The sequence below is a fragment of the Phyllostomus discolor genome, chromosome 9 (genome assembly GCF_004126475.2).
Source record: "Phyllostomus discolor isolate MPI-MPIP mPhyDis1 chromosome 9, mPhyDis1.pri.v3, whole genome shotgun sequence".
NCBI classification, from domain to species: domain Eukaryota; kingdom Metazoa; phylum Chordata; class Mammalia; order Chiroptera; family Phyllostomidae; genus Phyllostomus; species Phyllostomus discolor.
The window spans coordinates 31,892,935-31,909,574 of NC_040911.2; the positions used below are offsets into that span (position 1 = coordinate 31,892,935).

General features: G+C 37.0%; 1 pseudogene; it reads left to right on the forward strand.

The window, feature by feature from the left end:
* Window positions 1–9,513: 9,513 nt before the first annotated feature.
* Window positions 9,514–10,224, forward strand: LOC114505986 (annotated as a pseudogene).
* Window positions 10,225–16,640: the final 6,416 nt, after the last annotated feature.

The following is a 16,640-nucleotide window of genomic DNA, read 5'->3' on the forward strand; positions in this document are numbered from 1 at the left end:
TTCCTTCCTTCTTTCTTTTGCATAGTGTTCCATCATTTAAATGTACCACAATTTTTTGATTCACTCATGTGCAGATGGGCACTTAGGCTGTTTCCAGCACGTGGCTACTGTAAATTGTGCTGCTATGAACATGGGGGTGCATTGGTTCTTTTGAATTGGTGTTTCAGGATTCTTAAGGCGTAATCCCAGCAGTGGGATCACTGGATCAAAAGGCAGTCCCATTTCTTGTTTTTTGAGAAAATTCCATACTGTTTTCCACATTGGCTGTACCAGTCTGCATTCCCACCAACAGTTTTTAATATTTTAAACAACACATATGTAGTAGCCTTTGTGGTGAATGTTTATTGGAATCTTTCTGTGCACAAAAGTCTGAATTGAAAGAGTACCAAGGCCTTAAATACCTAGTAACTTATCCTAAATCAAAATATTAAAATATAATTTCATTACAAATTAGAATAAGTGTACTTACCTTAAAGGTATTGTAGCAGGCAAAATTATGCCCCTTGAAGATGTCCGTGTCCTAATGATGCCAGCATGGTGCCTCGAGGAGAAGAGAGCAGGCTAGGAGGAAGTCGCCTCAGGCAGTGGTTAGCAAGCTCTCTCTGCACACGACAGATCTCCCTACCCCTGGGTGGAGACATGGTGGGGGGAGGTGCATTCTAACTTGAAAAAAGACTGGCTGGGAAGCTGGACACTTCTGGAATGTATGGAATTATAGACCAGGAGATTTAAACCAAAAGAGGGCAGAAACTTGGCCTCTTTGTCTTCCTCGGGGATCTGCCTGGATGATTGTGCTGCAGCCACCTGCATTTCCCAAAGGATGGTATTTTTAAACGGGAGTGGGAACCCAGGACAGCCTTGAACTGATCTGGCAGAGGGTAGAGGTCTTTCTTTTTCTCTCTAGGTGTTTTAGAAAGGATGGGCTCTGAGGCAGAAGCCTGCCATTCTTCCAAACTTGTGTAGCTTTTGAATAAACGGCTCCTTCCCTTTTTTCACCAAACCTCTGCTTCAGAATTTGCCTGGGTGGTGGGTGGGAGGACCTCACTGCTGTTCAGGAACACCAATACCTAGAACCCTTTAATATGTTGTAATGCTGGGCTAAGGTGGTAAAGGTGGCAGGTAGAGTTAAGTTTGATTATCAACTGACCTTAAAATAGGGGGATTATCTTGGGTTATCTTGGGTTACTCAAGTGAGCCCAATGTAGTCATTAGGGCCCTTACAAAATGGAAGATGAAGGCAGAAGAAGAAACTCAGAGGGTAATGTACTGCAGAAGAAGGATCTGAGAGATGCTGTGTTGCTGGCTTTGCAGATGAAGAAAGGGACCATGAGCCAAAGATTGTGCATGAACACTAGAGGCTGGAAAGGGCAAGGAAATGGATTTATCCACTAGTTTCTGGAAGGAACACAGCTCTGACAGTATTTTGATTTTAGCCCAGTGATACCAGAGTCACACTTCTATACAACTGTGGCTAATAAATGTATGTTGTTTAAACCATTAATTTTGTAATAACCTATTACAGTCACAAAGGAGTACTGTGAATATTAAATAAGATTAGGTAGGTAGATAGATAACATGGCATGTAGTAGGGATTCAATAAGTGATAATTATTATTTAAACCATATTTTATTTTCTTCTGCTGCTATGATATTTTTAATCAGTTCTTTTGGGTAACATTCTACACTTTGCTTTGTGTGTCTTAGAAAATGACTTAAAACTCTAATATGTAAACTCATGTAAAATTTTTGTTTTTATACAAATGTATTTTGTACGAGGAAACTCATATATGAAGTTCATATAATTGGATGCAAATCTTCCCATGTATTCCTTTTTTGTTTTGTTTAACTGTACATTAGAAAAACCTAGTTAATTTTTAAATGTTAAAGGACAAAAAGACAAAACAAAATAAAACAGTAAAAAGCAGTATGAAGTAAAAATACTATCATGAATAGAATTATTTTTATTTAACACTATAGAAATCTCACCAAGATTAGCTCTATTGTTTGTCCTAATAGCATCAGTTGTCATTTTTGTTCATATTTGATTAATTTTGATAAGAATGGATTTTTAATTGGGGAAGATGCTCATAGTGAGTTAAAGACAGAGGCTTCAACACTACATTAAATAGTTAACAGCAGTGTAGCAGGCTGGCATCACAAGATCTGCTTTGAATGCTTCTTTATTCTTCATGAATTATAAATCAAAAGTAAAAATTATTACATAACTGCTATGTGCCAGTATTAATTTAGGTGCTGTAGATATAATAGTAAACAACAGAAAAAAAAATTCCCATCCTTATAGTAGGAAGACAGGCAGTCAAATAAATAAAGCAACTATTTACTTGTTATAAGGCAACATGGAATTGAATGTGTTAAAAATCCTGATGGTTAATTTTTTAGAATTTAAGAGCTTAAGGTTTAGTCAGCTCTAAAGTAAAACAATGTCTTACCTCTCTGGTACTATACAGAAATATACAATTTCATATAAGTGAAAGTTCTTCCTATAAAAGTTATTGTTTGTATATTCTACACTTCAAAATATTTATGATAAATTTAAAAATTTTATATCACTGTTGTTGTGGACTTTGGAATGCAGTGTAGTAGCATAATTTCACACGATGATTATCAGGGTCTATTATTATTACAAAGATGAACTCTGAACTATTTAACTGTACATCAGTCATTAGTTTTACACAAATGGTCTCAGACTGTTAAGTCTTTTTAACTCATATATTTTTTACAAATCTTATTTTGTCTTTGTCTTTCTCAGTTATTTTATGTTACCTAATCAGGATACCTGTTTTTTGCAGTTCTTTTGTTGCTATCTTTTACTAAACTTATTTCTAACCTTGGATTTGAGATCACCACCTCTAGTAATTTTCGAATTAAAGTAAAGAGATACAGGCCTCACGTACAACTTGCCAAAAAGCATTTCCCAAAAAGTGCATGCAGTAGTCCATGCCCTTTGGTTCACACATGTTTGTGTTATCAGAGGATGTGTTGGGTCACTTCTAAGATCCTGGTTTTTGGAACCATTGCTCAGGAAGCCATGTGAGGGAGATGGCCATGCATGGATAAACTCTGAAGGACTCCTCAGTTAAAACTCTCCTTAAACATAGTTTTCAGCTGGAAAACCTGCATGAATTGTGTTCATTTGAACTAGATAGATTGAGGAATGTGAATGCCAGTAAATTCAGGTCCAGATTCTGAAATATAATCTTATTAAAGAAACTCCTTAACCCAGTTTCTAGGGCCATCACACTCTTTTCCCAATCTATGTTGCTGAAGGGCTTTCTGATCAGAATGTACTCCAAGATCTATGAATAAATAACCAGTGTTTTATTCAAACACATCCTGACGTGTGCATCCAAGGAAACCAACCTTATATAATTCTTGCTTTCACCCTTTAAAAATTCCAAAATTTCCCACCACAAGTCTCACTTTTTGGGAGGCAAGACTTTCTTTTATAAAATTCTAGATATACTACTCTAAATAAATATAGTAAACTACAGAAAAATGGTTGAGACCAACACAATAAAAGAGGCACTATGATCATAAGGAAATGCCAAAAAACTGAAAACAAGATGTCCTAGGTTTTAGGGAATGTGGTTTTAGCTTACAGCCATAGTATGCCATAGCTTAAGACACTCTATGATTTTTATACATGATGCCCAAGGAAATTAAGTTGATCCCCTAAAGTGATGTATTAGGAAGTGAAAAATGGGATGTGAGCTTGAGACTTTGGCTTCATGCCCAGAATTTTTTTATACTATGCCATGGTATATTGCTCTATTGCTGAGCAATTTTAATGATAAATGTAGCTGCAATGTTTTTAGCTTTTTTTTTTTTTTGGAATCCTGATATCAATTACATAATGGTAGGTATGTTTCATCCGATTTAAGTGTTCAGGAGGCTGCAGCTGAGTAAGAATTACCAAAGGACACCATGCTGGAGCTGGGCACACCAGCCAGGTTGTCTGTTATTTCAAAAAATTTTGCGTTAAGAGGCTGAAAATAACAACTAGCCTATTTATGCTCTATAAGCATCTGAGAATAGAATATATGAAAAAAGTTTTTGAAAGCTGGAAAATACTCTCGTGAAATTTTATCTTACCTGTTTTAAGAGAAGAGGCTGAAGTACAGACAGGTTGGGAGGGGAATGTCTTTTATCTCAGCCTGAGCCATGACGCTGCTAAACTTCTAGTTGCTTTGCATGAAATCGCTAACCATGCCAAACAGCCACGTGACCAGATTCTGTTCCTGAGTAATGCTTTTGGCAGAACAAACAATCTGACATACCTAGGACTCAATTTAATGGCTGGATCCATGCTGTGTCCTTTTGCTGTCTAGTCCTCCGTAACTTTTCTAAGTAGTTCTTTCATATCTATACGAGGTCTATTTCAGTTTATTGGTTTTTGGAATTTAATAGGCGGGGATAGGTAAGAATATATTTTCACCTGACCTTTATTTTATAGATTTAGTTCCTAGAAGTTAATTATAACAGTTAATTGAGGGTGGTATCAAGTTCACCTATGTCCTCACTAGTATTCCACCTGGTGGAACCATCCATTTCTGACAGAAGTTTTAAGGTCTTCAACTGTAAGAGCAGATGCATCTGTTTCTCTTTGCAGTTCTATCAGGTTTTGCCTCATGTATTTTCACACTCTGCGGTCAGGTGCATACACTTTAAAGATTGCTTTGTCTTCTTAGAATATTGGCTCTTGCGTCACTTTGTAATGATCCTCTGTATTCTTGATAACTGTCTTTGCTTTGAGTCTGCTCTGCCTGCAGTTGATGTACCCTCCCTGCTTTCTTTGAATAAGTGTTATTATGGTATATTTTCCTTCATTCCTTAATTTCAATCTATTTGTCTCTCTTATTTAAAGCAAATTGCTTAGCGACAACATGTAGTCAGGGCTTGACTCCTGGTCCATCGGACAATCCCTGTATTTAAGCCACTGTCATTTAATGTGAATGTTGATGTAGTTGGATTAATATCTATCCTATTTGTTACTCTTTTCTACTTGTTGCCCTTGTTTTTTTTGTTGCTATTTTTGTTTTCCACAGTTTTTATATCTGTGGTTTTAACTGAGCATTTTAATTATTGTATTTTTCTCTTCTTTCGCAGCATAGCAATCATACTTCTATTTTCAGAAAACTTCTTTTAGTGGTTGTACTAGAGTTTGTAATATATAATTACAACTAATCAACATCCACTTTTAAGCAACTCTATACTGCATAACATATAGTGCAAATACCTTCTAATAACAAAATCATCTTAATTTCTGCCTCCCAGCCCTTGAACCATTGTTGCCATTCTGATACTCATTCAGTATTTCAAAACTGTGTTGTTAGCCTGTTTTGTACAGCATAGTTTTTGGTTGTACGGTGGACATTACATACCAGGCAAAGGAACTGCAGTAAATGAGCCTTTCATAATGTGGTGGTAAGCTGCTGTGTAGGCAGAGGGGGAGGCCTTCTGTAGTTCTATGATTAAGACTCAGTCTTTTCATGAGCCTGTGCCCCAGACTGTGAACTTCACCAATGCTTCTCAGTTTCCTACCGTCACCCCTGAGGTGGCACAGGATGGCTAGCGTGCTCTGAAATTAGGTATTTCTCTTTCCCCAGGTAGGTTAGGCCCTCATAAAAATCACAGCAGTTGAAGGCCCTGGTAAAATAATTTCTTCTGAGGGAAGGGCTTGTTAAGAAGACAGAATGCTCCTGTGTATTTCATAATGGTTAATTTTCCCCTCACTCTGCCTCATGCATGCTGAGACAGTGTTCTGTGATATTCAGTGAAGATATAAAGCAGAAAAGCGAGTCAACACTGACATTTTTGATGATTATAGATCAGTGGGTCTTCTCATGAATAAAGTTTCCAGCACATAAATTGAACTACATGGAAAGCATTTTTATTTTATAAACTATTATATTTTATTACTTGAAATGTTGGGGAAAATACCAAGTACTTCTCACTTCAACATCATAGTATCTGCAAATATGTATTTCTTTTGAATATATATACTAATAAATCAGTTTTCTATAGTATTTTATAATTTATAATTCTTTTGTTTGGTTTCTCATTTAATTTCAACTTTGCGATATTAAAATCATTATTCCTTATTAACAAATGAAAAAAATAGTAGAAAAGAACATTTAAACAATTGTTCAAGACCATGCAGATAAGAAATATTGTTCATTCCAGCACAAGATTCATGAAAGTAGAATCTGTGTCTCCTTTGTCTCCCGTTCAAGGAGTGCCTAGCTCAGTGCCTGGTGTCATCAGGATGGTCCACGTGTGTCTGTTGAATGAAGGGAAGAATGAAAGTGTGAGTCCGAAGCTCTTTCCAGTAGAAAGCAATGAGGAAGGAAAATATTTAGTACTTAATATAATTTTTTTCCCTAGAAGTCAACCACTTTTTTCATTTGGCTTGTATTTTTTACTTAATAATTCAAATAAAACTTTAATCTGAAAGATAATTCTTTTGCCTTTACATAACAAATAAAAAACTGAGTTCAGTCAGATCAGCAATTTGGTCTAGGAGTCACAGCCAGTATGAGCTAGGCTTGATATTTAAACTGTGTTGTCTTATACAAAAACCTGTGCTGTTTACTTTATCACGAGGTATGTACACCAAGTAGATTTTTAAAAGTGGACCTGGGAAATACTTTTACCTAAAGATTGTATGTTTTCACTTAATGCTAAATGAATGTTGAAAGACACAAAAATAATTGCACTGTTTTCCTGTTTTCAGATAAATAGGAAATAATCACTGTTTATGTCATTGATACACCTAAATATTTTAGCTCTTATTAGTGTTAGTGAGGTGAATCTTGGCAAATAAATAATTAGTAGAATTTATTGAAAATTTAATGTGATTTGAGATTGTTACCAGGCTTCAAGTAGATTGGATATCTTGTTAATTATTTAAGGGAACAGAAATAGGTAATCTACAAAAATGGAGTCCCAGGTAAGTGTGAAGGAGAGGTGCTTTTTACTTATATCACTTATGACAATGCTGGGGATGAGGACTAAGTTTGACATTGATGAAGAAATAGGAAAATATTAAAAAAATGTTTGCTAGAAATTTGGCTGCTATCAGAGTAAAACCACCATTTTTTTTTGATGAGGAATGAGTCAATATAAAAATCCTTTTTTTTCAGTTTGGAATTATTTTTCTATTTATCCTCTAATTTAAAATCCATCATTAAGTTTCAACCTATCTGTTGAAAATAAAAGCAGAAAATTAAATGCTCAATTTATGTGAATTTTCTGTGACTCAGGAATTTACATACATATTTGTCTGAATTAGTTATGACCTACAGATTTGTATGTATATATATATGCGTATGTATATGTATGTATATGCACGTATATGTATTAGCTAAGTTAATTTTTATTTATTTCTCTGACAATTTGAAGTTTTTACTTTTGTTTGTTATCTGCTTAGGCTAGCTTAGTGATGGGTTATCACCTTTCCCATTATAAAATAGAAAAGATGACAATAAAGACTTTCTTTTTTCCTGCTGTTGTGCTCTGATACTGATAAAGGAAGATGTATGGTTCTGATAAAGTGAAAATATATTTTTAAAAAGATATTTCTAACTGAAGCATTTTTCAGGAACACCACAGACCTTAGCGTGAGATTTATAGATAATGTTCACGATAACAGTGCAGTTGAGTCTGTAATACCTCTTTTCAGGAGAACATGGGAAGTCTTCAGTTAGAGCAACTTCAAGAGAATCACCTGTGTCTGAAACTGCCTCAGGTCAGTTATAAATAAATGGCAATCCATACTGGTCAGATGGAATTCTAACTTGTAACTAGTTTAAGATGTGCAGCAGCAGCAGCTCACCATCTGATTTTCAGCAGGAATAATGGTATGGATGGAATCCTTAGAGTAGAACGTGTTATCTCACTGAATCAGGACAATGGTCTTTGCAAGGCTGCAGGGATTGTAATCACAAATCACAGAGGTAGCTCAACCACTAAAATAGCATCAATATAATAATAATAAAACAAAGGTAGCCTGAAAAACCAGTGCCTAGCATTACTCTGTGGGTAAAACATTTGTTGCAATTTACATCTATGGCACGTGATTGTGCAATCAATAACAGAAAATTTCCTCCCAAATTTGGTTTATCAGGGTCAGCCTCAGAAGTCTAATAGAGTAGCTCACCAGTGATTTAAGCTGCAAGCCTCTGTTTTTCCATGGCTTTTGCACAGAGAATTGAATTTATGGACTCTTCACACAGCAGTGGCTATTACATGCAAGGTGCCAATGACTGCTTGATTATCTCGGAAGGACCTCAAAGCTAGTTGGGCATGAAATAGAGGACTTCTTCAAATGAAAGGGATTAGAATATTCAACACAGTTTATAAGGTGTGACAATTCTATTATGTAAGTATGAACAGCAGCCACTGTTGGGAAAAAAAAAACCTATGAGAATATTGAAGAGAAAAATAGCTTGGCAGAGCTAGTGACCGCAGAAAATATAGGCTTCATTACTAGTGAGAGAACAATGTTGGCAGATTTTCTATTTTGGAAACCTGAATTATGCTCTGTAGAATATGGAACTAGTCCTTGGTAATGTAAAACCATTATGGCATAGATAATATTTGTAATGGTTGGCTCTAGATTTAATGTAAAACATTTCTCCATGATTGGGTTTTAAAATTATTGATAATATCAAAGCCACTCCAAAGTGACCATGGTGATCTTGACTACGATAGCTGGGAATCACACGTCACAATGTGCAAGAACAAGGGACAGGTTAGCGACTCATCTTCCCTAAGGGAGGAGGAATCATTTTCAAAATAAATTTTCTATTTTAGAACAGTTTTAGATTTATAGCATTATTGAAAACAGTACAAGAGTTCTCTTGTACCACACACTCAGTTCTTCTTAGTATGAACTTACTACATTAGAATGGTACATCTGTCACCACTAATGAAAAATGAACTGCTACATTATTATTATCTAACTGTACCCTATTCAGATTTCCTTAGTTATTACCTAATGTTCTTTTTCTGTCCCAGGATCCTGTCCAGGATATCTAATTACATTTATTTGTCAGGTCCCCTCAAGTTCTTCTTGGTTGTAACAATATTTCAGACCTTGTTTTTGATGACTTGATCATTTAACAGTATTTTGCCAGGTATTTTGTAGAATCTCCTTATCCCTTTTAACTAGGATTTGTGTGATATTTTCTTAAGATTAGACTGGGGTGTTAGATTTCTGCAAGAAAATAGCAAGCTACTATTTTCCTCACATCATGTCAAAGACATATACACTATCAATATGGCTTATCATTGATGTTAACATTCTTTGTCAGACTTGAGATCATATTTGTCAGTTCCCTCTAATATAAACTTACCTTTTTCCGTATTTCCACACCGGATTCTTTGATAGAAAGTTATTATGTCTAGCCCGCTCTTAAGGAGTGGGGGGTTATGCCCTACGTCCTTGAAAGCAAAGAGTCTATATAAATTATTCAAAATTCTGCTCTCTTTCCAGCCGGCGCCAAGCCATGGGCATCTCTCGGGACAACTGGCACAAGCGCCGCAAGACCGGGGGGCAAGAGAAAGCACTACCACAAGAAGCAAAAATATGAGCTGGGGTGCCCTACTGCGAACACTAAGATTGGCCCCCGGCGCATACACACAGTTCGGGGGTGCGAGGAGGCAATAAGAAGTACCGAGCCTTGAGGCTGGATGTGGGCAACTTCTCCTGGGGCTCAGAGTGTTGTACGCAGAAAACAAGGATTATTGATGTCCTCTACCATGCCTCCAACAATGAACTGGTTGGAACCAAGACCCTAGTAAAGACCTGCATTGTGCTCATCGACGGCATGCCCTACTGACAGAGGTACGAGTCCCACTATGCACTGCCCCTGGTCCGCAAGAAGGGGGCCAAGCTGACTCCTGAAGAGGAAGAGATTTTAAACAAAAAACGGTCAACGAAAATTCAGAAGGAATATGACAAAAGGAAAAAGAAGGCCAAAATCAGCTGTCTCCTGGAGGAGCAGTTCCAGCAGGGGAAGCTTCTTGCGTGCATCGCTTCAAGACCAGGCCAGTGTGGCCGAGCGGATGGCTACCTGCTAGAAGGCAAGGAGCTGGAGTTCTATCTGAGGAAAATTAAGGCCCGGAAAGGGAATAAATCCTTCTCCCTGCTTTCACATTAAAAAAAAAAAAGCAGATTCCTCTAATAAAGGTGATCTGTGTTTTTCAAAAAAATTAAAATAAAATAAAATTCTTCATTGAAGATTTGTCTCTTCCTCAATTTACTTATTTGTTCATCATTTATTTGTAACTAATGGACTCATAATCTTTTTGTGTTTTCGGTTAGCATTTAGTACTATTTTACAGATTTTGTTGCTCAAATCATTCTGGCTTTGGACATAGGAAGTTCCTTCATTTGGCTCATCTATCTCTTTGACATATTTCCCACCACTGTTTTTAGTGTTTGTTTGTTTTTAATATTTACTTTCCAGCTCTCAAAAAATTTGGTGCTAGGTGTACTCATTAAAGCTGGAGTATTGCTGCTTCTAGGACCTCTCGGATGCCAGAACAAGAAAATAGATGCGTGGATAATCACTTACCTACAAACATTTCTGTACCTAACCATACAGGGTGGGGCAAAAGTAGGATTACAGTTATGGGTATGTGAAACAGAGTTTAATCTTGTATTATTATTTTATTATTATATTATTTTCCATATAAACCACTATAAGTCAACTTTTGCCCTACCCAGTATGAATCCAAGTTAACCATCAGTTCATACTTAAATAGGAACTTTTTTCCCAGCATCCAGGATCATATGATGATGTTGAAAACTATGTATCCTATATGTCCTTTTATCCACTTTCAAACTTCTTCTTTGTAATGTTGCATGGGTCTATAATTTTGTTAAAGCAAAACAAAACATTTCATCATACAATTAGCTATTTTTATTCTGAGTAAAATTTTCAGTATTTATATGCTAAGAATCTGGGATTGCAGATACAGTCTCCACACTGTGTGGTCTGAGACCTCCAGGAGCAACAGTGTTGGACAGCCTGTCTACATTTTTCTAGTCCATGGGGTACTGGGTTTTCTCCTAGAACATGACTGCTCTTTTTTTCTCTCAGTTTGCTAGAGTTCCTATAAATACATGTTTTTCAAACCTGCCTGAATATTAAATAACCTGGAGGACTTTTTTTTTTTAAAGCACTGATTTGATCTCGCCACCCTAGACTAAACTCATTTTGTGTAGGATGAGACCCTGGAAATATGTTTAAAAAAATCTCTTAAATGGTTGTTTTATAGGAGCAATATTGGGGGCAGCCTTGATATAGATTAACTCTAAGATGCTTTGTTTCTGACATTTGGCAAATCTCTGAGTTACATTAATATGATCTCTCTGGATTAGTCTGTGCTTCATTCCCAATATGATGTAATACATGCAAAATAACAACAGCTCTGTTATTTGGTGCCTGAACAGTCAGATTAAAGAGAGTTTATTTTATGTTTGCCATAAACCCTTTGTTCCTGGCACCATATAAACCCAATTTAGACAATGGGCCTTGTACCCATTTGAAAAAGCAAAAGTGAACTAAACCAATGTACAACTGTTATTCCAGAATTCAAAGTTCAAGTCCACTGTGGGTGATTTGAAATGCTTCCTATGTTGGCAAATTACATACTCTTAGTTGACCTACTTTGAGCTGGAAAGATTCAGCTCTGAAAGAGAAGAAAAATATTGTTCCTCCACCTTTTGTACCAAAAAAGCAAAACAAGAGTGTGGGTTGTTTTTTAGAGATCCTCAGGGAAGATTTCACAGAGTACTTTAATAATACATTCAGGTATTGTGTAAGGCCCAAGGTCAGGAAACACTGAAATCTAATGACGAAAAGTATTAAACTAAAAATCTCAACACTTGGATTCTAGTTCTGAGACTCTGTGAAAGCCTTTTTGATATCAGGGCAGTCATTACACTTCCGAGCGCTCGGGTTTCTCCATCTGTAAAACAAGGATAATTGCTTCTCCTTCATTAGAATGCTGAGCCCATACATGAGGCAATCTGTAAGAAAATGCTTCAGACTCCAGAGTGAAAAAGTCCCCTACACTCTATCACAATGCCAAGTTGTTCTTGCTCCTCTATTGGATCCAAATATCTTTTGCAATTTCAGTAAATTTTCTCCTGGGATGTGTTCAGGGGGAATTAGGAAACTAGTTTGCCACTGTTTTATTTGCCATAGGTCCTCCCTAATGTTCTGGTCCTATGCTTTTCTTTCTAATGCCAATATCTTTGTCGGTGTAGTCTTTTCATATTAATCTCTCGCTACGTCTTCACTCAAGTTAAGTGGCCTAAGTGAACTGAGAGTATTGCCCGGTACCAAAGAGAGCCCACCAGTGCTGGTTTACCCTAGGTAAAAGAGGGACTCAATTTGAACAGTTTTATCAGCTTTTGCCCTTCCGGCTCTGAAACTCTGTGATTGTAATGGTGCATGTGAAAATTCAAAGTGGATTTAGTTCCCTCATTATAAAGATGTCTGACCCAATCACACACTAAATAAAGGTAAGTTGGAGAAAATCATATTAAGAACCTTTATTTTGGGTTTTGATTATGAGCTATTTAGTTGGATGGCTTCCTCTATTAGCTACTCTGAAGGGCTTCACTGAGCAGAGAATGAGGTGACGTGAGGTGACGCTGTACGGAGAGAGAGTGCTGCTGGGTTCCAAAAATAACCTCCTTAAAAATTTTTTTACTACACATTTTCACAGCTTCTCTGAAGGTAGGTTTGGACTCAGAGCATTTCAATGCAATTTCTCTATAGGTAAAGATGGTGACACACAGATGAAACTCACTACCTGCAGTGCCACACTCAGCTCAACAGAAAGTTTAATGAAAGACAGGAAAAATGGGTCCAGCATCTACTGTTGTTTCTTGGCACCAACCATTTCACTCCAGCTAGGGGTGCTGATGTGTGCAAACGCAAGCTGAGCAAACTTGAACCTAAAGACAGAATTAGAATGCAGTTTTACATCAAGAAAAACAAACTGTAAAAACACATTGAACTGCCATGCTACACATTGCAGATTCACAACTATTCCTGGCTGCTTAGAATCTCCTGAGCAAAGGAAACTAAGATGAGAGGCATCTTCCCTATCACCTAGGAGGAGGACAATTTTCATTAAGAAACATTGAAAAGGTATTTGAAAGATAGGAACAACTTACCACTGATAAAATATGAGGGAAGAAACTGTGTTCCATATCTGAAAAGAAACAAGATTTTTTTTGGTGAACAATAGATTGATATTTAGAGAATCGCTATAAAGCAAACTATAACCATGCTTTTGTTTGGTACTTTTGAAAGTATTAAACTAGTGTCAGGTATTTTTTATATGAAATCTCATACCTTCTGCAGGTCCTATCTATCTACCCAAAATGCACCCATCCTTTTCAGCTATTTGAGAAAGCTATCTCAAATATATCTTCTACCTATTCCCATTCCTAACCGTATAAAGCTTTTATAATTGACAGATATGGACTCACCTAACCCATTTTTTTTCTGAGAGAAATCATCATGTGAAACTTTAATCAAAATGGAAAGGAGGATTTCTAGTCCTTTGAAAACCTCATCGTGGTTTGGCTAGCCATAGGTCGCAATTGAGCCTTTAGCCCTCAGTGACAATAGGCCACAATGGGAAAGAGTGGAGGACCCTTGCTTACGACCTCTCTCTTCATGCCTTGCTATGCTGCAGAGAAACTTCAGGCCAGGTCAAGGAGCAACACAGACCTAGGTCATATGTGTCTTGCTTCCACAACTTAACTACATTTCTAACTTTGGAAGAGCCATTTGATCACTCCAAACATTAACCCAGAAGGTTAGCATAAGGATTGATAGAATTAGGTAATATGAATACCCAATAGAAAGATAATTAATAGCAATTGTCATATTATTATTGTGTTCATACACAATATATGCTATCCAAAGATGTTAATCACACTGAGTTATAAATAGATTACTCAGTAACTAAAATCATATTATGAAACAGTTAAACCCCTGGTTTTGACCTTTGACCTTTCCCCCATCTTACAGCTGGGTCATCCTGATGGCTGAATTTCCGTATTCAACCTGTCAGTCTGGGCCTGCCCTCTGTTTCCCACTCCCAGGTGACAGAGGTACACCATGGAAGGAAATACTTCAATCCCCTGAAACACATACTGAGGTAAAAATATTTTTAAACCCTGTGAAAGGAAATCATTTAAAAATGATCCCCTATGTTTTTGTAAACTGAGATAGCTTTTCTGGTTTATTAACAACATGCCATTAGAGAGCTCCATCTACAGGACTGGCATCTATTCATCACTGTCACTCCTACAATTCATTCAGCCACAGTGTCTAGCTCATTCCTCCTACCAAACTTCTCTTAAATCCATTCACTTTTCTTCCCTGTCTGCCACCAGTTGTCCATGCTGCTGCCATCCTTCATCACCTGGGAGTACTGCAACGGCCTTTTAAAGGGTCTCCAGGCTTTCACTCCAGCTACCTCCCTTCACTGTCCCCAGATCATGCAGGGAGGCTTCCTCTTGCTCCCAGGAGAAATGACAAAGGTCTAGGGCAGCCTGAAAGTCCCACATGACCTGGCTTCTGTCCTCTAGCTTCGTCTCAAGCCATCTTCCTTCTTGGCACGCCAGTCCCTCTGCATTTATCTCAGTCCTTTCTGCAATGTCTTCAGAAGAGATGTTTTTTTCTGAAATGACCACACTTCTCCTCCTTCCCCATTGTCAGAGGGAATTTTAGTCCATCTTTGTGAATGTAGCTTAAATAAAATTTCCTTAAGGAATTTTCCCCTGACTTTCCTGCCTCCCTGGAATCAGTCTGGCCTTCAGTATATGACACATTCCTAGTGTATCTGTCTTTGTCACAGCACTTCTCCCCACTATCATTTCATAATTAACTTTATAGTTATTTTATAATTATCTCTGCTGCTAAAGTTACCTTCACTGGGCAAGGATGAGTTAACTTTCAGCAAAACTGTCTGACAGTAGCCTTCGCTGTGTAAACAGACAATAGAGAAAAAGTGCTTAGTATGGTGACTTGTACACAGTGTGCTTTCATTAAAATAATATTACAATAACTGTTGTGCTGTGTGCTGAAGATGAGGGAGAGAAGAGAGAGTGTACAAATGAGACACCAGTGCCCAGTTAGTTAACAACAAGTGAGGCCTTGTCAATAGGTAAAGGCAGAGGGAAAGGCGGGCACTGCCTTGCCAGACCTGAGGTGAGCTTCATTTTAGAACAAAATAGGAGCCTGTGCCAACACTTGAGGTAGAGCAACAGAAAAGAACTACCATGGTGGGTGATTAACTTATTTATATATGCAGAATATTAATGTGGAGCCATTTTAAAACCTGATGCCTGCAGATTGACTGTTGGACCCATGGGACTGTGAGCAGACCTGGGCCTGCACTGGGGACCACACGGACTTCTCTATGGAAAAGGATGCCACTAAAGAGGATTCTCAAATGTGCCAAAGGCCTATGCTAAAAAATTTATTCTAAAGTTAACTCAAGTGCCATGAAATGTTCTCTGAAGAGTTTTACACTTTTTCCTAAAGAAGTTTCAGAGTTGCCATTTCTTTTGTAAAGCTTTTCGCCTTCTATCACATATTGCTCAAGAAGAATGTAATGAGCAAAATGCAAAAGGACAAATTAGTAATGACGTTATTCTCACCTTCCGGTCTCAAAGAAAGGGCAAATTTTGTCTGATTAGAGAGACCCAGAGAACAGTATTTCCTACTGAAGTTTCTTCCTCCACCCCCCAGGCCATTAAAGAATTTAAAAACAGTCAGCAGAAGCAGAGAAAAAAACTGTAAATATTTTTGAGGCCCTAAAAGTGTTTCTAAATATCCCCAATCAAGAATTTTTAAATGCAGACAAAAGTAGGAAAAAAAGTAACATGTCTTGAATGCCATAATGTACCTGGTTCTGTAACAGATGCTTTCATATTTTTCTTCTTTATTTTTATCTTTAAATTACTCTGAAGGAAATATGTTATTGTTTTCAATTTACTGTTTTAAAAATGTAATTTGCTGTGTCTAATAATAGATATATCTGCCATATGGAAACAAATTTACTCAGCTTCCGAATATGTGTTCTGAAATATTTTTTTCTCCCAAAGGTAACAAAAAAAACTTCTAAAAAGTTTCTTTCAATTCCAAAATTCTAAAAATATATTTAACAATCTTCCTTCTAGCAAAATTTTAACATGGTTAAATGCAACCCTGAATGTATTTCTGGCCTTCACCTGAAAAACTGAAAGTGAATTGAGAAAAGTCATAAAAATGCTGACTGGACTCATTTTAAATTTATGATTACAGACCTCAAAGGGATTTCAGTCCTGCCAGGTATCCAGCTCTGTATTCCCCTGGAAGGTTCACTCCATCACTCAACTGTTTCTCATCTGCTCCTCTCTCCTCCAACTTCTACAGCCTCCTCTGAATCCTCGTTCTCCAGTTACTAATCATGCTTTTCTTTTGTAGACAAATTGGAAAACTTCAAGATGCTTCCATTTACATATCTACCCATTCAACTGTATCTATGTATACATGTGTACATATTTTGTCTTTTCTCATGGAAAGACAAAACATGGAT